Below are 24,658 nucleotides of genomic sequence, written 5' to 3' on the forward strand. Positions count from 1 at the left end.
AGCTTGGAGAAGAGAAGGCTGAGGGGTGACCTCATGGCAGTCTACCACTTCCTCAAGGCGGGCAGCAGAAGGAGAGGTGCTGATCTCCTCTCTCTTGTGACCAGCTGTTGTGGTTTGGGAGACCCATAACAATTTATTGTCGTTTAGACAATCATTCTGTCACTCGATGACCCCTCCCCACCTGGGAAAGGAAATCGGGAAAAACAAGGAAACCCGGGAGCTGAAATATAAACAGATTTAATTGAGTAAGATTAGATAATTAACATGAATAGCACTAAAGAACCAATAGTCATCCCGATATCAATACAGAATATGCAAAGATTATACTCAGCCAATTCTATCAGTAGGCAGCTGTGCCCTCCCAGCAGTGGACAGCAAATGTCGGACACCGCGAGCGCTACGGCTTCAGGAGAAAGGGAAGGCCTCAGGGGTCCCGCGCCAGGGCACGAAGTTCTCAGGATGGCAGCCATCAGGGGAGAGACAGAACTTTGCAGCAAACTTGCTAATTTATAATGAATGTGATCTTGCTGGTATGAAATAATGCTGTTGGCCAGCTTGGGTCAAGTGCTCAGATCTTGCTCCTCCTCATCTCTGCACCTGGCAAGCAAGAAAACATGGAGACCTTGAAACCCATACACCATAGCTGGCTACAAAGTAAATATTTTCACAAATTCAGACACCAGAGTAATCTAAAAGTGCAGTTTGTGGATTACCCCACAACACCTGGGAAGCCAAAGCCTGGTGAATCATGAAGCCAGAGCCCCCTGCACTAGCTCTTCTGCAAAACGCTCCCTGACTCCCGGGCAGCCGAGCAGCCGCCACCCTGTGCCCGCCTTCCCCAAGAAAGCGATGCACGGCCACTCTCGGACACAGCCCTTGTTCAAACAAGTGATGTATTGACATCTTTGTACAGGGGAAAAGCTCCCAGAGGGAAGGGACTTTCTCCAAGAGGGAAGATGGTCACTGTCCAGGTGGTAACGGGAGGCTCTGTTGCAAGGCTCCTTGCAGCAGCCTCTTCAGCTGCATCGAGTCCCGCTCTGCAGAGTGTGCTTTTGCTGTGGAGGAAAGGTGCGGCAACAGTTCCCACTGCCGACTGACTGAGCAGCGTGTTGTGTTCTCCGTGTCCAGTGGGCTCAGTTCCGTGGCACCAGCTCACTGGGGAGTGTCTTCAGGCCTGCTGCCCCTCTGCCGTAGTGTATATCTCTCTGGCCACGTCCTGCTGCTGGGAACACTGGCCTCTGCCTACTCGATGCTCAGGAAGGTCTCAAAGTCACCTTGCTGCACCCCAAACTTCATCCGAATCAGGACGGTATTATCGGAAGCATCTGTGAGCCGGAGCTTGCAGGAGCGCATGGAGGGCAGCACTGTCAGACGGCAGTGTCTCGACTGAGGCAAAATCACCCAGGCTGCTCTTACCAATATCTGGAACCAGCGAGTGGTTTTTTCCATGTCGAGGTAGGGGCCGGTGCAGAGGGTGCCTAGGAGGCTGGCACCCTGATTTCTCCTCAGCTCCTCCTTGGGGTGGTGTAGGAAGCACAGCATGTTCTCCCTGAGCTCCTCATTTGTGCAGGTGCACTCCAGTTCCACGCGGACGCAGGAGTCAGTTGCTGGCATCTCCCCCATGGTGCCCAGCTCCAGGTGGAATGCATGCCCACGGGGGGGCTTCAGGGGCACGAGCAGGTGGTAGACAGCATGAAGCTCATGGGGACTCGACCCTTCAAAGAAGCTGCCCACCCCGATGGCTGGCTGCACTTGCGGCACAAAACTGTTCCCGGAAAGTTTTCGGCACATACAGAGAAGTTCATCCACCAGCTCCTCCACCATTGGGAACGCTTCTGATAGATCCAGGAGGGGCTTGGTTGAAATTCTGTGCACATCCAGTGCAACACTGGGTTTTTCTTCTTGCTTGTCCTTCTTTCTGGAACTGCCCTCCTCGGTGCAGCTGTCTGGCTGACGGCTCCTTTTCCTCAGCCACCAGCAGAGCCCAAAGAGCACGACCACAACTCCAGCAATGGCCCAGACCTGCCACTGCTGCAAGGCAGAGAAGAGCAGGGCTCCCCGGGCAAAGACGCTGTGCTGCTGGGTCTTCTGCTCCATCTCCTGCAGCAGCCGAGTCATCTGCCAGCTCAGCTGCTGCTCACGCTGCTTCATGCGCTCGCGCGTGGCCTCATCGAGCTCATCACCCACCATGTGCGGGATCTGGATGATGCTTTGCACAAGCAAGGTGAGGAACACTGTGGTTGCCATGGCCTGCAGGAGGAGAGAGAGAAGGGGTTCAGGTGGGGCTAGGAGGGAGGGAGGGAGCTGGCGGTGGGGACAGTGGGGCCGGGAGCCGCAGGGAGGGGGGGGCAGGTAGGGGAGGGGCCCACCCCCCGGGGCCCGCGATTCTGCCCCGGCCCTGGTCCAGCCCAGCCTCCCCCCACCTGCGCACTCACTTCTGTCCCGGGCCATACTGGGCCAGCACTGCCTGATGGCGCCTTTTATAGCAGCCCCCATTGTGACACGTCCCCTGTGATGTCACAGGCGCTAGAGCGCATCACAGGCACGCCCGCCAACCAGCCCCACCCTTCGGCCCCACTCCAGCTCAGCCACTCACAGCTGCCCAGGGCAGCCAAAACCCATCGCCACAAACCATAGACCTTCTGGGGAGGACTGGGCTCCCAGGGGCTCCCTTTACAACTCAGACAGAAGCCCCCTCAAACTCTTACCATGTATAAAAAGGGATGACGTGACCTGTGGACGCTTTGCTCCTTGAGATCCCATCCCGTGAGGTGGAGTGGGCTCCCTTGGTGCTGCCTCTGAGCTTGTGGTCATTGGTGTACTCTTGGTGCCTCCATGACACCGCTGGGTGGGTGGTGGTGTATATCCTGGTGGTGGGATGGGGCCTGTCCATGGCAGGATCTCTGTTCCTGCTGTGCCACTGCGAGAGGACGTTGCTTCCAAAGAGGTGTTTCCCAAGGGTGATGCTGGAGGCACAGTCGGAGATTTCCCAGGGGGCACCTCCCACTGCAGACAGAGCTCTGGCTTCTCTATGTCTGGCATGTTCAGTTCTGCAGTACCAATTCCCTGGTGAGTGTCTGGGAAGGGCAGATTCTCCACCCAGGCTCTAGTGAATGCAGAGGCATATCAGCGGTGCCTCTCACTTGGTCCCTGCCCAGGTGGAGCTGCAGACGTAGACAGCCATCTCCAGGTCAGGACAGAGTTTCACCTCTGTCCAAGAAGACTGGATTTGATTATAGTAGTGTGGAGAAGATGACAGCTAATATGAAAATGTTTGTATTGAAAGGCCAATGTAGTGATGTAAAGATGAGGACCATAAGGTGGCACTTAGTTGGAGGTCTGAGTTTCTCCAGGCTTGGAAGGAAATTGTCTCTGTAGCTGATGTCTGGTAGCTATCTTCATTAAGAAAGTAGTTGTTTAGAAATTTTTTAAATCAATACAGAAAACCCCAGATGTGTTGTTATTCCAGAAGCTGCATGTCTGGAGTAAAAGATCTTTGCTTTTTTTTTCTATTAATGCCATGCCTGTGAAAGAGCTCGGAAGAAATGAGAAGAGGGCACAAGTCACTTCCCAGGAGACATTTTAGCAATGGGTTCCAATTACAATTTTCACACTTTCAGAAAAAATGTCAAAGTTGCTGGTGGAAACAGATATACTCTTAAACGTTACTTTAATTTTGAAAAAATAAACTTAGCTTGAGAAAGAGAACAGTTTTAAAGGACAACATTGGATTAGCTCCAATTTTTTTGATGGGGATTTCCCATTTCAAGCTGTTCCTTTTGCATGGTCACAGGATTTTTTTTGGTTTTCTTATTTCTCACCCGCAACTAAAGTATATAAGCAACATATACAATCAGTGCACTACATATCTACTGAAACCAGACTTGTTACAAAGGCTGTCCCCAGACCCAGTGATGCAGTTAATACTGTTGAGTTTAGGTGAACTTAAGTTTTCATTTCTCGTACACAAACATTGTGTAACTTTGGCTTTCTACATGATTGCCAGAGATGCAGTTGAGTTGCAAGTATTCCAGCTCGTCTTGGTCTTCAGGCTCAAGAGCTTCTGCTAGTAAAACAGTGTTGTATCAGTTTGGAGGTTATCCTAATACTTTTAAGACTGCTGATAGCATGGCTTTTTATGGTGCATACTACCAGCAATACCAAAACGATATCAAATTGTCCATAAATGCCTTCAGTCTACAAAGCAATGGATGCATTCTTGATTAACTTCTTAGCTTATAGACCCAGGGTCATGGCTGAGGGCATACACAAAGCCATGCCCCACATCCCCAGTGGCCAGTTCAGCCTATAGCATGACAACTCTACACAGATATAAGCTGCTACTACGTGTTCTACGTACCAGTAGGTGTAAATAAGTAATGCATGCTTTTTATTTGACAAACTTGAGGTAGAAAATTCAACCCTTAACTCCCACAGTGCTTCAATGATGGCCCAGAATCCTTTACTCCAAAATCAGCAGACAGCCAAGGAGAATGAAAAACTGCAGAAACAGGAACAGCTGAATATGAGTCATTGCTTCAGGACCATGAACACCTTGCTTCACTGCATGAACCACAGTCCACAGAATATCAAATGCTAATAAACCAGCACAGCTGCCTGAAAACGTTACACAAAAACCTGGGTCTGGAGCACAAAGGTCTGGGTGAGAGATACGCTCACTACTCAGGGGTGTAGGGTAGCTGGAATGTGCCCGTGTTACAATCTTAACGTTAAAGGTTGGCCTCCAATTACAGAGACTACTGAGTAACTTGTTCCCCTGAAGAAGTATCTGATAATTCTTGCTATCATTAGGTGTTTAGACGAAAATATTTACAAAGTTGTAGAGTTTAGACCTCAGACAGGTCGAAACCACAGATGGCAGAGCACAGATGACTCTGATGATACTTAGCAAACATGGGCTTGGGGATGCTTTGTCAGAAGTAGCTTAAATGTCTTTACTATATTTAAGGATCTATGCTATAATAACATGCAGCCTTAAAAAGATTCTCCCAGTTCAGTTGTGTGGGGTATGTTTTCTAGTCATACAGAAGGTCTGCAAGTCACCTAGGTAATTGCCTATGTGTGAGTAGTATGTATCTTGAGAAACAACTCATTGAAGATTGCGTGAGACATCAACCTTATGACAAAGGAGGCTCTCTGAAGGAAGCCGTATTTAGCTAGCTATGAGATAGTGTTGTATTATTTATTTTCTTCTAGTTCTCACAGTCTAAGGCTTTTGCTTCAGGCCATTCAATTGAATGGTGAAATCAGTTATCTGTTTATTGTTTAGTCTCTAGTCACTGTCATTTTCTGACAACTGGGCTTGTATCGAACAATATATATAATATACTACTACATAAATGCCACTCTGCGTACCCCTCAAAACTTTTCTTATACGATCCAATGATTTTCCTCAAAATGTCTGTGTTTAGGGTCAGTTTCTGTGCAAGACCATGAGTTGGGTTTAGAGCAACTCAATGGTGATTTTTGAGGGTGCACTACAAACTGGCATTAAACTTTTCTTTCCCAAAGACTAAGGAGCCGCCAATACAATGTGCTGCAGATTTTTATAAAATACAGAAATAAAGCTCTTTTGATTAAAATACACACCGGGCTGTGTGACAGGACAGCTATTTGGTTGTCAACTAAATGATCTGTATGTGAATACACAGCCACTGCTCCTGCTTATCAGATCTCTCTCAGACTGATTAATGGTTCCCATCCTAGTGATGTCCCTGACCTGGGCCCCAGGGAGGCAATAGACTTCCCTAAGAGGGTCTGCCCACCATATTGGACCCTCTGTTCCCCTCACAATGGAGTTGCCTACAACTGTAACCCATCTTTTCTTCTTTGTGGAGGTGGTCGTTGTATGGGGGGTAGGCCTTTCTGGTCCTGGCAACTCCTCTGGTGTACTTGAACTTGTACTTGTACTTGAACTTGTCATCCTCATCATCCATTGACCGGCCTTCCACATCCAGAGCCTCATACCTATTGTACAGAGGCACCTGGGTAGGTGAGGTGGGCAAGGAGGGTGTTCCCTTGCGCTGCTGGCACAGACTTGCCTCCATTCACATCTGTCCATTTGGCCACAGGCCTTCAGCCTGGCAGGGGGAGGTTACAGGATTGCTTTTTTTCTTGTTTTTTTTTCTGGTGTCTGTCCCTGTTTCTTTCTCAGGGAGCTCAGAGCATGATTCCACCAGTCTATTTCTTTCTTGCACTCCCTGATGCTCCTTAGCCTTTCTGCTTCCTCTCTTAGCTCTGCCACCAGGCTGAGCAGATCATACACCCGGTCACACTTCACACAACTGTCTTCCCTACTACTGTCCCTTAGCAGTTTAAGGTTGTGGCACTCCCTGCAGCCTGAGGCCTGGGTAGGTGCATGTTTCCATGGGAGCTCTGTGTGGCTACATCTACTCTGGCACGTGCAGGGGACATACGTAGCTTTCTGCTGGGTAGAGACCATGGCTAAGCTCCCTCTCACCAGCTGAACTCCCCTCTTGAGCTGGCAGAGCTTTCTGCACCCTTCCTGCATGAACTGCTGTTTGCCCATCCCAGTGGCCGCGCTCCCTAGGGCTGCCTTTTAGGGGAGTAGGGGTGGCTGCCATTGCTCATGGCCCTGCCCCTGCCTCCTCAGCCGCCCTGGTGCGAACTGCCAGCTCTCTGTGTGTCCCTGTGTTGCCCCGGCATCTCCCTGGGAAGCTGGGGATTTCATTAGAGCTCCAGAGATACAGAACCACTTGCCTTCCTGCAGTCTCTTCTTTCTCACCTTTCACTTATATCTGGGGGAGCAGCTGCAGTCTACCTCAGGGGTTCTCATGCTCAAAGGCAGCTTGTGGAGCTTGGCCAAGCTGGTAAAACTGGACCAGTATACTGCTTCCCTCTGAGCAGACCTCTTTAAAAAATAGAGGGCTCGAATAAAAATGAATGGAGTAGCCGTATCATACAGAAACGGACAAAGAATTCACAGCACAGTTTCTGCAGAGGCAGCCATGGTAACCTCTGCCCAGGGAGTGACTGCGGAGTTTGTCTTCTCAGGCTCTGGATTGGCACACAGTCTCTCTTAAATCCTTCTTGGAGCTGGATGTGAAACCTTCCTCTGCTTTCAGGTTCTTCCATTTGTTGTACAGACATTGAATTGAAATGTTCTGGAGGTGAATGGAGGAAGAAACCAAATGAATAAGGTTAATGGACTCCACTGCTGTTGCTGGGAATGAATAGCAAAATGCAACTTTTGCCTGGGAGACAGGTCCTTTTCTGTGTGTCCCTTCAATGGCCTGGAATTTGGGATAGGCTGTAATTTCACCCTGGTATGAAGGGAATGGTAGCCTGAAAGAAAAACAAGTTGGCAGGAGTCAGTGTATTTGGTGCTGTCTGCTGCTTTTGTTTTTGTTTTGAAATTTTCATGACTGCAGACTATTTCTGCTCTGCATTCATCTGCACTGGGGTGAGTGTCGCAGAGAGATGATGGTTGTTCTCTCTAGCTTTTTCAAGCAATGCTGTGTTTTCCACCCAGCTGCTGTTTTAAAATTGATTAAAAGGATGTTTCTCCGTGACTGGCACAGGTGTATCTGCCCAGGGCTATTTTGGGACAATATCTTTTTATCACGGTCACAGAAAAATGTGCTGATGACTTCTGTCATTCAGTGCAACAGTGTCCCCAGTGGCTTTTTCTTGGGGGGGTGGGTGGGGGTGTGTGTATGGGCACAGACCCTGACAGAGGCCACCAGAGGAAAAAAAATACACATTCTGAGAACAGCTTGCTGTTTTGCAAAGTGCTCTCAAGCCACCTTGTTCTTTGCAACGTTTTCTGCATGCAGGCAGTGTAGCATCCCAGGGAGGCTGAGCCTGCCTAATCCATGCCTATGCCAAGTATCGGGGGAGTTGTTCCATACCTCTGTTATTTGTCAAGATTAAAGAAACAGTTTATGGCATCTGCCCTCTGTCTTTGCCTATCTGCCCACCCTGAATGATTTATGCACAAATTGTATAAACCAAGCAACAGTGGAAGCCTGGACGTGGACACTGGTGTTGCTCTTGGGTTTCTCACTAGGGAACAAGTGGAGCCACTCAAGCAGGTGGGTCAGCCCCTGCTTAAAGGTGTTTTGCTGTCAACTCACTGATAGTAGCCGCATCATCTGTCTGGAATATGCAGGAGATCATTACCTATGCAGGAGATCATTACCTATGCATATAAACTAATATGCATTAGGTTGTTAACTAATAAACTTGCTCATTCCACTGCTTTCTTGTTGGTTTTTGGCTGCTGTTTTCTGCTTTTTATCAGGTTTTTGAAAGCTGCCACTGATGATTATTTGTGAATGGGGTTGTCCAGTTTCATGGTGCAGTTTCCACTCACCCTGGAGACTTGCATGCTTTTTCTCAAATGGTCAGAATGTGAGAGATGAACTTAGGGATTGTTTTGCTTCATTCATTTTGTATGCTGACAACACGAGCAGGGCTATCTATGTACAGCCATTTTGGATGCCAACGACACAAGCAGGGCTATGTAACTTAGAAAAATAACTCCTTAAAAGGAGAAAAAGGTGAATTGAGTTTGTGATAGACTAACCGGTCATGAAAGAATGTGTGCCCTAAAGTACCAAACCAATGGGAAAAGGGGACAGATCCTGGGCAATCGGGGGAGGGTATAAATACTTGAAGTTTTGTAATTAAGTGTGCTTTTTTTGAGACGCACCCGACTCAGCTGACTTGTTTATTTTGTTCTTGAATAATTTTTTATCTTTGCTTTGAAGAAATTGTCCTCTTTACATTTTTATCCGTGAGTGAGTGTTTCTCACAAGAATCTAGGATTGAAATAATGTTCTTGCAATTGCATTCCAGTTTGCTTAAAAAATGCAATTTTTTTCTAAAGGTCTCCCTGTTGACTTATAGACTAAGCTGACTTTCCATGCATAGTGTGGAATTCTTCAGCCTTGGTACATGTTTAACCACACAAATGTGTATGAAACTAAGCAGGCAGGGAAAAAAATCCTTTCTGGTCATTGTGGTATTACCTATTAAAAGTCTTAAACTAGAGGAGGAAAAATGTTTCAATGAAAGCTGAGAGTATGCTACTGGTCTTTTTGCAGATACAAGAGCTTAATGAAACACTAAGCAGAATTGGAAGAGTTGGAAATAGTTTTAAAAACTGAGAGAGAGGTTCTGCAGCAAGAGTGGAGATCAAATGCAATAACCATTGGGGAAAATCAGAAGCTGAGAGAGCAACTGGACAGGTATGGTTCCCTTGCTAAATTATTGTATTCATCATTAAAAAGTCAATTATGCAAGATACACAGTTGTTTTCCTGTATTGTGCTAACTGTAACTCCAGAATACCTTCATTAATGTGTCTGTTAATTTTTCTCAATCTCAGTCTTGTTAATTTCATCATTTTGTTTAACTTATTTCAGATTATCAGCTTCGTGTACACTGTCAACAAATACTGTTATTTGGTGCTTCAAACATGGTCTGATCCTGGGACTTTTGCTCATTCAAAATAAGCTTGTGGTGTGTTTCTTACACATTAAGGAAATAGCAGGTTTATGTTTCATCTATTTTCCTTTCAGTTCTTTTTTCGATTTGAAATATTTTATAATGCTATTACTACTTTCTTAATAAGATTTTATTATATGCTTAGAATAAAAATGTATTTAGGAGTTAGTCTTTGGAACTTAATGTTTGATTTAGTGACTGCTGCACACTGATGGTGGGCTCTTTGAACGCGAGGTGCTTTCTATGAAGTGTCCTTCATAAGCCTGCTGGCTTCTTTGTGTTTAGGATGAATTTCTTGCACAGCCAACTAAAGGCAAAGTATGAAGGGCTGCATTCACACACTAAAGAGCTGGAAACTTCCCTGAACAACTCTCTGCTGGAGCTGCATCATTGGCAGGCTCACTACGATGTGCTGAAAGAACAGCACCAGTCCATGGATATGTCTCTGACCAAGCTGGATAATCACTGTGAGGTGAACAGCTATAGGTAGGTATAGTGTTGGGTTCCTGTTAGAGTGCCAACATTCATTGGGTCAGGTTTTTTGGCACACTATATATAGAAGGTCAAGCTATGTGGTCATAATAACACCCTGATATACTTTGAAGTTTATTGATTTGTATCCTAGGTTGCTATGCTATTGTGTTAGCTTGATTATGGTACACTTCCAGGGAAGCCAGATGCAGAGGAGAGATTAATCTATCTTGTTTAATAGCTGCTGTCCCATCTAAAAGGAAATCTGTAAGAACAAAGCCATCATGTCCTGAGTCAGATTCAGATGCTTAGCCAGCAGAATCAGATGTTACTGGAGCAGAACATGGAGAACAAAGTGCAGGATCATGAAGAACAGAAACAGTAAGAAACTAGAGATTTGAATTGTGAAACCTAAAAAAGTCATCTAGACAAACATAGAATACAAATCATCTATCAAGAGTAGGACAGGCAGGGGAATGATAGGTCTACTTGATGTTCGGCTAGAAAAGGGGATGTTTAGGAGGAAATATATGAAATGGGAAGAAGCCACAAAATTTCTTCACATTGCCTTACTGCAAAGGGATGTTCAGGAGGCATCTGGACAAGCACAGATTTTTTTCAAATAATATAGATGAACCCATGTGGAAAACTTAGTTATAAAAGATGGAATGCTAACCCCAGTGGTACTTCTCAAAGGTTTCTGAAGAGGTTGGAAAATAGCTGCAATAGTTGCAATAAAAATTTAGTCTTATGAGAGTCATTTTATATTTAGATCCTAAAGAATAGCAAATATTCATATTCCTCTAGTTTTTGTCACTTGTGTTATAAGAAATACTTCCTTTGATGTTGGAGTGAACCCAGAGGGGAGCCACAAAGATGATCAGAGGGCTGGAGCACCTCCCCTATGAAGACAGGCTGAGAGAGTTGGGGTTGTTCAGCCTGGAGAAGAGGTCTATAAGGTCTCCAGGGAGACCTTATAGCAGCCTTCCAGTATCTTGAAGGGGACCTACAGGAAAGATGGAGAAGGACTCTTTATCAGGGAATGTAGTGATAGGACAAAGGCTAACATTTTTAAACTGAAAGAGGGTAGTTTTAAAATAGATATTAGGAAGAAATTCTTTACTCTGAGGGTAGTGAGACACTGGAACAGGTTGCCCAGAGAAGTTGTGGATGCCTCCACCCTGGAGGTGTTGAAGGCCAGGTTGGATGGGGCTTTGAATAACTCAGTCTAGTGGGAGGTGTCCCTGGCCATGGTGGGGGGACTGGAACTAGATGATCTTTAAGGTCCCTTCCGACCTACACCATTCTCTGGTTCGATGATTCTATGTTGGCTTTAAGGATCAAGTGTCAACATACATCTCTGCGTCCCCCATGTACAGGCTGACATGCTTGAGATGATACCCTGTTTAAACATATTGTACATTTACAAAGAATCTTGTTCTCACTGCAGTGAATTTCTTTTATAGGTATGAAAGAAGGGAGAAAAGTGTTCTTAATCCCAAGAACTTTAGTCTAAGCACCTCAGGATGATGTGGGAGTTACTGACTGAGTTTTATTTCAGTATGGGATTATATGGTTAAAATGTTACAAATTGTTTGCTGAAACTGGCTGAATACAGTTCAAATGCACTCTAAGCATATTTATTCAGGTGTCTGACAGTTCTGTGATGGAGGTACATTAGACCTATTACTTGAATGAAAAAAGATTTGCTAACATCCACTGTGCAGGTTAATAAAATAATGAGTAAAAAAAATAGTAAGATTACATGGCACTGTTGAAAGTGCTTTGACACTGCTTGCAGGAGACCAAAGTATTCTCAAAAAGAGCAAACATTATTCTCTAGTTACAACAAAGTAGGCAGAACAGGAATAAAATATTCAGTTATCACGTAGACAAGAAGTTCAAATAATGTAAAGATTTTAACCCTTGAGAAATTGTCAGTGATCTGTGAATGACTGACCAATCAGGAAACAAATTTTAAAAAAAACAAAATTAATCTTAACACCCACAAAACAAACTCTGCCTGAGTTATAGTCAGTAATCTAGCACCAATCTACTGCTGTTCTTTCATCTTTCATTCTTATGGCACAAAAATCAACCATCAGCAAGTTTGGTAGGCTTTTGCATTTGCCCTGTAAACAGACAGTGAGTGAGCTCAGTAGAACTCTGAAGGTTATGCAATAGGAAGATATTTCAGTCTCTTTCCTTTCTTGGTGGCTTTTGGTCTTCAATTTTTTGATTATGCTTAATTTCATACAGATGGTTCAGAATGTGCTTTTCCCCCTTGCAGGGATAAATTGAATGCCTTAAGGAGACACAAGGAAACACTTGAAGAGAAGATAATGGATCAGCACAAGTTTTATGATCCTACTCCAGAAAAGTAAGTCCTATATGGGTTCAGTTCTGCTATTGTTGTACAGATTTGTGAGGGTGAGAAAGGGCTCTCCATAACTGAAAGACAACAGAAATTTCATCTGAAATAAGAGACATTGTCATCTCCAGTTGTCTCTTCATTCTCACTCCACAAGCCATTGTCTGAAGCAGCAAGTTGTGTTACAGCAGGTTGTGTTAATGTAGAGCACAGTACCTCATGTGGGGCCCTCTGTTTGAATACTGGAATCTGAAACAGCAGTAATTTACCCTGATGAATATCATCTTGTCCCTAGCAGGGGGGAGGGACCCCCAATATGGTGACTAAGCAGCAGTAGGAGCTTCCAGAGTTGCTCTTTCAAATGGGATAAGCAGTCCATCAGAGAGAAAGGACTTAAAATGTATTAAGAATAATAAAAACTAGCCAAACTAATTCCACCAGATGTAGTTCTGACTGATAGCTTTAGCAAAGAGAAGGGCTCATCCTTAAAGCCGTTTTCTTGTCTTTCCTTCTCAGTCTGTTCCTGTAGTAGAGCTTTTCACACTGTTAAAGTGTCTTATGTAGGTCTGTATGTGTAGTTTAGATTTGCAGCAGAGGGAATGGTTGTCTTTCTCACATTTCTCATGCCGAAGAAATATTTCTGTAAAATAATTTTGACTTTGGGAGAGAAATGGATATCAAGCTCTGTGAAATTCATGCTGCATCTTTGCAACCAATTCATGACAGTAAACAAGCAAGAATGTCGGATGGCTTGATGGCTTTAGCACAGCTGTAAACGCCTTCAGGGAGTATTTCTTATAGTGTTTTATGAATCCCATTCACAAAACCTGCTTTATCAGGAAAAACCACTGGATTGGAGCCAGAGCCTTAGTCAAACTAATCAAGCCAAAGAAGGAGACTACAAGGGAGCGGTTGAAACCAGCAGCAGAAAGCCCTCCATGGCATTCTGAATCCCCAGAGACAGTAAACTCTCCATCTGCCTCCCCAAAACTGAAACATCAACAAGAAGCTCAGGATAATACCTCCCAGGGGTCAAACTCTATGGAAGAGTAAGAGAACCCTGGAGGTTATTCAAACCTCCATTCAAAGGAATGCCCAGCCTAAATTCATAGGCTGAACAGTATTTTTTTTAAAGATTTAAAAAAAATTTTAAAAATATTTAAAATATAGGGTATGTTAATGCTTCATCACATTATGTTTCATATCACTTTCTTTAGTAAACTAAAAGTTTTAGTAAGCACAACCCCCTAAACTAAAGAGCTGAGTAAACTAAAAGATGGGGGGGTTGTTTTGTTTTGTTTTTTGTTTGGTTCGTTCCTTTTATCTACTTCTTCTCCCTTCAGCTTTTGTGTATAGTTTCTTGGTTTGCCTGAATGTATTGCATGTTTCTAAATAAGTTGGTGGAAATACTTAATTTACTGGAGTTTTGTAACAAAGCAGTTTAAAGTTGGACCATATAATATTATGGTTCATTAGCAACTTCGTGAAATGGGTAATAGTTTGTCTTACAGCCACTGCCAGGAGATGGCGCACTTGCAAAAGAAATAACAAAATGCTCATTTATTGTTATCTAATTATTTTTGAGGGTGGTACCGTGGTTCGACTTTGAATCAAACTCAGAATTTCTTAATGTAAATTGATGAAATGGTTTTTTTGAATGCTTTAAGGCAAACTTAAGGAAGAAGGAATGATTTCTTTTTCTGTTTAGTTAGTTTATACAGTAAATCAGGTGTTCCTAATTATGGGAAATTTAAAAGAAAGCTCCTTGAAATAAATACTCCGTCATCTTTATTAAAGGTAGTACGTATCCCAAGCTTTGCTTATTCTATTGAGAACACTTCTGTCAGCTTTTGTATCTAGATAGTTGTCCTCCAGGAATACTTTTCAAGAAACAGTTTTGAAATTAATCCTTAAATAATAATTCACAGAATCACAGAATTTTCAGAGTTGGAAGGGACCTCTAGAGATCATCTAGTCCAACTCCCCTGCTAAAGCAGGATTGCCTAGAGCACATTACTCAGGACTGCATCCAGGCGGGTTTTGAAAATCTCCAGAGAAGGAGACTCCACAACCTCCCTGGGCAGCCTGTGACAGGGCTCTGTCACCTTAACTGTGAAGAAGTTTTTCTGTGTGTTGGAACAGAACTTCCTATGTTCCAACTTGTGCCCATTGCCCCTTGTCCTGTCACTGGGAACCACCGAGAAGAGTCTGGCCCCATCCTCCTTCAACCCACCCTTTAGATATTTGTAAGTAATACTAAGGTCTCCCCTCAGCCTTCTCTTCTCCAGGCTAAAGAGTCCCAGCTCTCTCAGCCTTTCCTCATAAGGGAGATGCTCCAATCCCTCAATCATCTTGGTTGCCCTTCGCTGGACTCTCTCCAGCAGTTCCCTGTCCCTCTTGAACTGGGGAGCCCAAAATTGGACACAGTATTCCAGTTGTGGCCTCACCAGTGCTGAGTAGAGGGGTAGAATGACCTCCCTCGACCTACTGGACACACTCTTCCCTATGCAGCCCAGGATTCCATTGGGCTTTTTGGTGGCAAGGGCACACTGCTGGCTCATTGACAATTTACTATCTACCAGGACCCCCAAATCCTTCTCCTCAGAGTTACTTCCCAGCAGGTCCACCCCTAACCTATACTGCTGCCTAGCATTCTTCCTCCCCAGGTGCAGGACCCTGCACTTGCTTATGTTGAACCTCATTAGGTTCCTCTCTGCCCAGCTCTCCAGCCTGTCCAGGTCACGCTGGATGGCAGCGCGGCCCTCTGGATAGTCAGCCACCCCTCCCAGTTTGGTATCATCAGCAAACTTGCTGAGGATACATTCAGTCCCCTCATCTAGGTCATTAATGAATATATTAAACAAAATTGGATCAAGTATCGACCCCTGGGGGACACCACTGGTTACAGGCCTCCAACTAGACTTCATGCCACTGATCACGGATTCCTATCTTCCCACTGAGGAGTGTGGGAAACAGAAAGGGAACAGCTGAGGAGGGTAGAACTGTTGTTATAAACTACTGCAAGTGTCTGTCTGGCTGAAGTTTTTGTTTGGGTTTTATATTTCCCTTTCCCCATTCTAACTCTTCGTGGTCATTGATTCACTTAAAATAAAAATGCACGTTTCGGATCATCTGTGTGATTCCAGGAGATGTTAAATGTCAAACCTGCATTTGAAGTTCCATGTGGGAATTTGGGCTTGGGTTTCCACAGAATTAAGCCCTCATGGAGTGCCAGAGGTAGCAGAAAGTCTCTGGGGCTTCATTCTTTTTAATGTTCTATGAAAATACTTGTGCTGCAATGATGAGCATCAGTATTAAAGCCCAGAAGACATCTAGGAAATTTGAGTATGTTATCACCAAGTAACATGCACACCTATTTGATTTTACTTTATTAAGTAAAAATGTTTTGGGTGATCTAACTAATTTCTTGTATTTTATGTGTATGTGTTAATCTATGTGTTAATTTGAGTCAGATACTAAGTGTTATTATCTATGTGACCTTGAAGTCCTTGAAATATATAAGTTAGTCTTTGTTTAGTCTTTTGTGTTTTTACTGGTTGTATAGTCTTTAATCTGTCTTAAGATGCGTGAAATTTTATTTACAAGGGTTTTTTTACTTATTTTCTTGGTTTTGGAACACCTGAGTGATGACAATTTAGCTGTGCAGCATAAGAAGATTGCCTTTTTGAGAAGCAAAATCTCCATCGAATCATCACTCTCTCTAATCAGTTTCAATTCTGGTCTTCTTCTGACATCTCATCCTCTCCTAATGAGCCTCTTTCTTTCCTGGAAGTGGGAGATTTCTAACACCTTCTCTATAGCATTTATCTTCATTTATTTATGACAAATATTTTAAACCAAAAAAAGAGCCCCTGTTCCTTAAAAGAACACACACTTTGATAGAAACACTCAGCATGGCTTTACAATACTTTAAATACAAGCCCATATTAGTGAACATGGACTTAAGTATTTCTGTAGAAGATTAATCACTATTGCACACTGGATTATTTCTTCAATGCAGCACATCTTTAGGGGACCTCATGGCATACAGTTTGGGAATGTATATTGGCTGTGGTGCCTGTTATAAGTAAGGGAAGTTGCTATGCACTTCAATATTTTCTTGCAATCACGTACTTGCATCGTGTCCAGTGATTTGCTGTTGCTATGCTTTCTACAATGTGGTAGTCCTACTAAAATAAAAATATAATATATAAGTAGTCTCAAATCCTGGAGATTTTTCCAATATTCTATGCCACTAAATGCTAAAAATGACAGTTTTTTTAACATCTTCGCTTTTAAATAGTCTAGCTTTGAATGTAGAGTGGAAGCTACTGGGAAAATTATTCTCTGCAAAGTGTCTTGACGTTTGCATTCAAACCTGCTGTTTAGCAAGGTTTCACACTTCCAGCTATGAAAATTCATCTTGAATTGAGCTAAAGTTTCAGTTTCTGCTGCTTCAGTTTTGACAATTTTTTTTGGAAGAAGAAAGTAGATTTGTTCTCCTAAGATTGGGAATAACCTTCATCCATTGCCCAGAATTCTTACTGCCTGAGCGTCATGACCTGGTGGCTTCTGAAATGAATGTGTGGGTCCAGCGCCCCGCCTGTGTTAGAGAAATGTATGTAGCATGGGCAATACGCTCCGGGGAGCTCAGCAGAGAGGCCAAAAGGTCTCATCTCCCCTCTCATTCTGAGAAGTGGTCCCTCTGCAGCACAGCCAAGGACACTGGCACAGTGGCCTGGTGCTGCCCATTTTGGGATTTGTAGAGAATGTTTGTCTCCAGGGCCATTAATAATTCTGGCATCTATGGAGGGTGTTAAGTGCATCTATGAAATCAATTTGAAATACAGATTTGCATGGCAAGCTTTAGCCAGTAATTGCCCCTACAGGCGTGCCATAAACTTCAATTCTGAGAGAAAGTGCCAGCCCTGTGCTACAGAGCCCACGCAGACTGTAGGAGAAAACATTGTTTCTGAAGTCAGCTTCCAGGAGTCATCTAAGATGACCGTAACTTGGTCCACTTCTCTAATACAGCTTTGCTGCTGCTCTGTGCTTTGAACCAACTGTCTGTCTGTTTCCTCTGTAAGTTGTTTATTTTGACCACTGCACTCTGCTGTGTTTCACCATTTAGTTACTCTTAGTTAAGCAAGTATTCCATAGAAATATATAGAAAACTAGAATTTGCATTTCATTAATGGTGTTTCCTGTAGTAAATTCTTTAAATCTTGTTCTATTTTATATGTGCCCTAAAGCATTAAATTCACATTACGAGAAATGAATTAACCTAGCTCATCACTAGGAAGGATGTCTTCAGCTTTCTGAATCTAAACAATATTCTAGCAGGTAGTTTTTGTTGTTCTCATGCTAAGATCCCAGGAATTCCACTTAAAATTCATTGCACCAGGGCATCATAAAAGCAGCAGAGTTTTAACCTTGTAGAGACTGAGCTCTTAAAAAAGCAAAGATCTAAACCTGAAAGCAATTAGCTTAGTATGCAGATCATGCTTAGGTAATTTCCAAATCAGCATTATTTCTCTTTGAATAAGAGCGTGACTTCTGTCACTCTTCCCTTATGCTATTTTATTACTGAAGTAAGTGCTTATAAAATGTACCTGAAAGGAATAATGTTATGGGAATTTCATACCTCACTTATCTTTTCTGCATTCATGTCTTTGCTCCTATTCTTCCTCCTTTCATGGTAATTGTTGCATATATAATATCAACCCTCCCACTGGCACTAAGCAGCCCTTGTCACTCCCACACTTTACAGAAAGCACACATGATTGAAAAACTGGTGGCAGAAATTTCCTATCCAATACTGAATTGTTTATGGAAAAGCTTGCAAAACTGGCACCTCTGATGTGCAGTTTCTTTGTGCGTGCTTGTCATGTTTGTATGGGCAAGTACAAAACTCCCAATGTTATTTTTCATTGACTCATGTTTATTTACCTCTCTCTCTCTCAGTGCTAATGCACCCAAGTCAAAAGAGGAATTCCCATCATGGAGGCAGCAATGATAATGTCGAAATCTCAGCAGACTCTGTGACAAAACACTGCTGTGTGGAGCAAGGTCCCAGGAATTACTCGACCTCAGCTGTTCATCTCCACACTTCCACCCTCATCTCCAGGCTCCAGAGAGGACCAAAAGGTGTGTGGTGCATTTGATACACCATCTGTTATTACAAGTCAGGCTACCTCGCAGTTCCTGCTTGGGTGAAACATGGGTTCTAGTGGCATTCAAGTACAGAAGCGGAGCACTAGTATTGTCATTCCTACTTTTATCTGGTTTAATTGATCAGATACAGCATTTCCTTACTCTTGTAATGTTATCAACTTGACAGACCACATTTGGATGCCAGTTCTCCTGTGGTTCCCTGCCCAATGATTCACAGCAGTGGTTAGAAGATGGCTGCTCTTCCAGTGTTGGCTCTATAAAACCCTCTTGATCACCTTGGTCTTCTACACGGCTAGAATGCATTGGAGACTGACCTGAAGGATTAACCTTCCAGTGTTTAATATTGCCTTTTGTGTTCTCTTCAGGCTATAATTCAGAAGATAATCTATGTGAACAGTCCTTTGAGGTGGAGTTTGCAAGTACTGGACAGCATGGTAATCCTATAGCGTATACGAATGCACTAAACCTCTACATTAGGATTTGTTTCATTGCATCCACGTGAATCGTCCTGGAGAATTTTAGTTAAATTAACATGAGATGTTGTAACGCAACACCATTTGGGGAATGTGCTTCTGTTTTTCTATTGAGAAGCTTCTAATTGACATTTTCCAAAAACAGATTTTCAAAACCAATGCTGACATTGAGACGATTTGCCTTGTCCCAGCAACAGACCATTTAATGCATGTCCTACAGATCTGTTGCTGATTTTTCTGAACAGTGTTTAATTCCTTCCCTAAGGGAGAGAAACAATAACAAAAAAAAAATTGGGGGGGGTGGGGAAGGGGGCGGGGGGGGGAATAGCATGGCAGGGTGTGTGCACAGTGGGAACACTGGTGCAGCAGCACTACCTGCTTAGAGATTTGTGGAGGACTTAATTTGCAGGCTGGTTACCAGCTCCTTCCAAAGAACAAAACTGAGACAGAGACAGCAACTTATTGTTGAACTTCAGTATTCACATTACTTTGTTTATAGTTGCTGTAACAGCAAAACCCAGAACATATTTCTTTGTGGAAAAAATAAGTGAGAAAAACAAGATGCATCCTGAACAACTTGACCCGAAAAATGAAAATGGTTTCTACTCTGTCCAGGCTTTGGCATCCTGTGTATATTACGTTATTAATGTTTTCAAAGTGACTTAGTTGCACAGGTCCTATTTTCAGAAGGCAGACTGTAGCCAAGTCTCTTAGAGAATCAGAGGAACTTAAGATCTGTTTGTTCAATGCTTGTTTTCTGGCTTTCCATGTTCAGGCCAAACAGTTTAGAGAGCAGTAGAAATGCTTCCAGCAGTAGTTCACCTCTCAGTTTGAAAGGTAAAGCTTTTACAGCTGAATTCTGACAAACAGGAAGTGAAATTCCATGAAACTGTGTGCAAAATGCCATTTTCCTTCCAATTAAATTTGAAGACTGTTGTTTTGAAATTGTAATGCTTGTGCAATCTGGACATGGCTGTCTTGGGAATCAAAATTGCTGGCAAGAAGTATTTTTCTAAGATTGATTCTGGCAAGGGGTGGCTTTTAAGGCAGGCAGTCTAGTTTTGCTTCAGTCTGACTGGCATCATATTGTGGGAAGTATCAACAGGTCTCTGCTGTTCTTGCTCTGTACACAGCTTGTGTACAGAATCAGTGTGTTCTGGAGATTTGCTTTTGCTGAAATTGTGCATCCTTGAAGGATGCCAGACAACCTGACACTGTAGAAAAATCTACTTCTGCTTTCCCACTGGCAGGTTCTGGCTCTTAGATCACACACAGCTAAGGCTGGGAGATCTTCTAGTGGCACAGAGATGGTAAAGAGGCCCCCTTATTATCTGTGTTATTCCAATTCTTTGGACAAGTAGTTGTGCTCATTTAACACAGGGGCTCAAAGACTGTAAGACATTTACTAGTCCTGATTTTTCAAAGTTCTGACTGCCTTGAGTTCTGTGGGAGAAGAAAGTAAGGTCAAAAATGCCACTTAGCCTGTGTGGAAGTGGCCCTGGATGATAAAGTTCCTACCTCAGTGAGAAATCTACTGAAATGAGGGAAGAACAGTGTCTTTAGTAATATTTATGCTTCTCCTCAGGTTCCTTAGATCATATCCATGGTAGAACTGAGAGCCTCAGCAGTGAAGATATGGTGCCAAGCAGACAGGCACCAGCCTTTCTCTGAGACACCCATCCCTTTCACTCTGCTTCTGTCATCTTAAGCTCTAGCAGCAGGCATGAGTCCTCCTCCCACAGGACTGGTTTCATCTCTTATGATATACCTCAGAAGAGTACTCCATCCCAGTCTTACGCAGGAAGGCAAAGGTCTGCCTCACCTGGCAGTGTGACTGTAACTTTGGAAGAGTTCTTGGAAGAGAGCAACAGGCTGTCTCCACCAAGTGTAACTAAATAGAGCTAGATAGCCCATCTCAGATGTCAAAAAAATGTTCAAAGCTGGCTGATTCAGGGTGACGAGGGCATAGGGAAGCAAGGAAAGACGAGAAGATCCTTGTTCATATGTGTAGAACTTGCAGAGAACTATCGAATCCTGCAAAATGAATGAAAGAGTTCCAACAACTAAGGCAAGATTAAGTTTCACACAGCACTCTGCTAATTTATTTAGGTGTATCAGCTAAGGGCAAGTCAGGCAGATAATTAACTGCAAGTACTATGTATTGGACTGCTGGGGCTTTTTAATATCAAACACTTGTGGTCAAGGTTTTGTATTATATCATCAGTTCTCAGCTCCAAGTATTTTGTTTGTGAACTGATAAGTTCTCTGTGTAATTTTCAGCTGCTAAATCAGTAGTTAGAAATGAAAACTAACCTAGTTTTCAATTGAAGTTTAAAATATGCAGTTGTTAAAACCATCTCCTAATCTGAAAATACCATCAGTGCGTTTGAATCTTTTTCTTGCCGGAAGAAGATCTCGATGCTTTCATCATGCTGTGCATTTGTGTGCTGACTGGCACGGTGCTGTTGATTCAATAACTGCAAGAATATGTCGCACGCTGAAGTGCTTTGTCAGAAATAAAGTGTTTGTTTTCTAGACGGCATTTGTCTTTTACTGATCAGACAGTACAGTAGTGAGGTGGTGCAGTATTGAGCATGTTAATATCTTAAGAACAATTCATTGATAGTGTAAGTGAACAGATGTTTCATTTCATGAATGCCTTGGTAACGGTATTAAAATCAACAGACCTGTACCATTTTACGGCATCAGTAAATTCTGGTTCTTGAATTTTCAGAGCAATATTTAAATATACTTCCTATTCCCTCATTATCCTAAATAGAATTCTTAGCTTTAAGAGGTGTTTAAAAATTGATTATTTTTTTTCACCTGTAACTACCTGACTGTGTCTCCATTTTCATTCTTTCTGTCATCCTTGTTCCTTTTCAGTGTCAGCGCAATTTAAATGAGAGTGCAATGATTTCATTGCACCAATTTCTGTTAGAAGCTGATGCAGTGTATCCCTCTTGCTACTCTCCATGTCCTTCCCTCCATCAGGAACCTTCACAGTCACTCAAATCAATCCTCAGTCGTTTATGTCATGACAGCGTGAGGCACAGAACAGGCAGGGGAAACAGGAGATCTACTTCACTGTATATCCCCAGAATATCCGTTGTTCTTGCTAGGAAGGCAACAGCTCCCAACTTATAACAGCTTTTGCTAACATATTAATACCTATCAAAGCATACTGTAACTCTTAGCTGTTATTTTAAAGGCTGCCAGATCACTTGCATTAATTGCTCATAAAGTATTTCCAGTACTTGTTCAGAAACATGCATGTTTTTGGAGGACTAGTCATTCTGTAGTGTTAATGTGCATAACAGCAGATTAAAGTGAAGTTAAAAATAACCCTAACACTTTAACATTTAGTTAAGCATAGATATCTTCCCGCTGCACTACTACCATTGGTGGTGTTCACTTCTAGCAAACGAGTTTTGTGACTGGAAGAAAGGTTTGGAACCCTAGTGAAGTGAATGTATTAAGCTTTAACATAATCCCCAGGGAAAAGTAAAGAAATAAATTCCATGAGCTTGTTACAGCATGTTTTTCATGAAGACAGCATGTGCCTTAACTATTCTGAGCATGCCTTATACTAATAGTCCAATGGCAGCTGATCAAACATCACCATTTTTGGATTGCACGGAACATCCCCATGAAATATTCATTGTATATTTTCTTTTACTGACAGCTTAATTGTCTGACTTGAAATTTGCAAGTTAGTTGTGGGCAAGCAATCGTATTTCCATTTTTGTAATGATTTTTTGTACATTTCATTGCATTGTACATGCAGCTTTTAACTTATATAATGTATTGACTGTTAGAGGTGAGGGGAATCAATGGAGAAGCAATGGAACTTTCTTGTAATGCTGGCACATCTCCCCAAGGTATTCTCTCCTGTTATATCCCTGAAAATACAGTAGAGTGTTATCCAAAGGAACTGTATTCTTGGAGGTGACAGACCATCACTGATGTCTGCTGATACCAACGGCTGATGTTATTAATATATTTATGTTACAGTGGCAGTGGCTGATGTGAAAGGAAGCAAAAGAGCCGTTGCCCGGATTGCAAGTGAAATTAAACTTTTAAAATTTACAACAATCAATCTGGCAAACAAACCTGGCATGATCTAATTATGATGAGCATGTTACTCCTTGGTTTGGATTTATACATTTCTATCTTCTGTTCCCCACTTTAAATATAAAATCTATGGTTGTGTTTGGGCTGAATTAAGTGGGAAAGAAGAGTATCTGAACACAAACGTCTGCATGATTCTTTAAACAAAAAGCGTTGTCATCAATGTGGCATATATATATTTTCTCACATCAGGACACCTCCAGTAACAGAGATTTTAGCAAAGCAAATGAGCCTGCAGCTACTGGGAACCTACCTGCTGGTTTAGCCATCCAGAAAGGAGGCTGCTAAGATGCCCGGTAGTCTTGTTGCTCCAAATGTAAAAGAAGGCCGTCACCAACGAGGAAGGAAGAACAGCTAAGCCTGGAAATTACATGAAGCCAAACCTCAGACAAGTCAAACCTGAGCCTCTGGCAAACTCCCAGGGGTCCCTTAAGCTTCTTCACATGCCACAGCACCAGTCCACCAGTGGGATGCAGCAGATGGCACAGTCTCAGCAGCATAGAACCACGAGCAGGAGGAGCACATCACTGAGCAGGGCATTTAGCTTAACCTCTGCAGACTTCCTCAGAGCCATCAGCCTGGAGACATACAGGCAGGAGAGCCCTCAGAAGGCAGCAGCAGACCTGCATGGGGGCAAGGATTCTGTCAGTTCAACCATGATGGGCTTCTGTGCCAACAAGCTCCCAGGCAACCTTAAGAGAGAGGCCACAGTCTGCAGAGGTGGCAAGTTCATTGAAAGGTATCATTTCCCACTGTCAGCAGCTTGGCACAAGGCACCTTTCCCTGGCCCCACCGAAGGATGAGGCCACTCTCTTTCTGTCAGTTCTCTGCCTCACCAGCTGCATCCACCAGCAATCTGAATGTGCAGCAACAGGAACGTGTGAACCCTGGGCAGCACTACTCACCCCCATCACAAGCTCCCTCTAAAGTCAAATGCAAGCCAGCACCTCGTACTGGGGAGGTGGCCACAGTGGCCCCTGTCAGACCTATTTCTAGCAAAATTGAGGGAAATATTTCCCTAGGGCAAGGTCAGGGTGATGTCCTACTTACCAAGTGCCAGGGTAGGCTGCCAGAAGGCAGCACTGGAACTGCCGAGGAGCCCATGAGAGGAAGCAGCTCCAACAGCACTCCTGGGTCTCCGGACCTCCAGGGAGGATCAGCAGGTGGTTTGGTATGAGTATGGGTGTGTGTAACCCACGGATGCAGCTAGTAGTATGTGTGTTTGGTGTTGCTGACATCCAGGTAGCGTTTGTCTAAACACTGTGCCGGGTCTTAAAAGGGACCACCTGCATGCTGCTCTGAGCATTCCCCAGCTACTGTTTTCTAGTAAAACAAAGTATGGTGCAGAGAAACAAGGAGCAAAACCCCAGCCCTTCTTTTGACACTGTTGTGCCTAAAAGAAAGTGGAAGCCTGACCTAATCTCACAGCAGGCTTGGCACCCGATGCTCACAGGAGAAGCCTAGCGGGGTCCTCTGTCATCTCTGCACTGTGCATATACATTAAAGAAGAGTTTCACAGGTCATGTGTGTGTGTGCTGAACCCAGCC

The 24,658-nt window shown here is 43.4% G+C and overlaps 1 pseudogene; it reads left to right on the forward strand.

Annotated features, from left to right (window-relative positions):
* Positions 1-3,040: 3,040 nt before the first annotated feature.
* On the forward strand, positions 3,041-24,304 carry LOC104286956 (annotated as a pseudogene).
* The last annotated feature ends 354 nt before the right edge of the window (positions 24,305-24,658 follow it).

Source organism: Charadrius vociferus, unplaced genomic scaffold, assembly GCF_000708025.1.
Source record: "Charadrius vociferus isolate BGI_N301 unplaced genomic scaffold, ASM70802v2 scaffold355, whole genome shotgun sequence".
In the NCBI taxonomy this organism is placed as follows: domain Eukaryota; kingdom Metazoa; phylum Chordata; class Aves; order Charadriiformes; family Charadriidae; genus Charadrius; species Charadrius vociferus.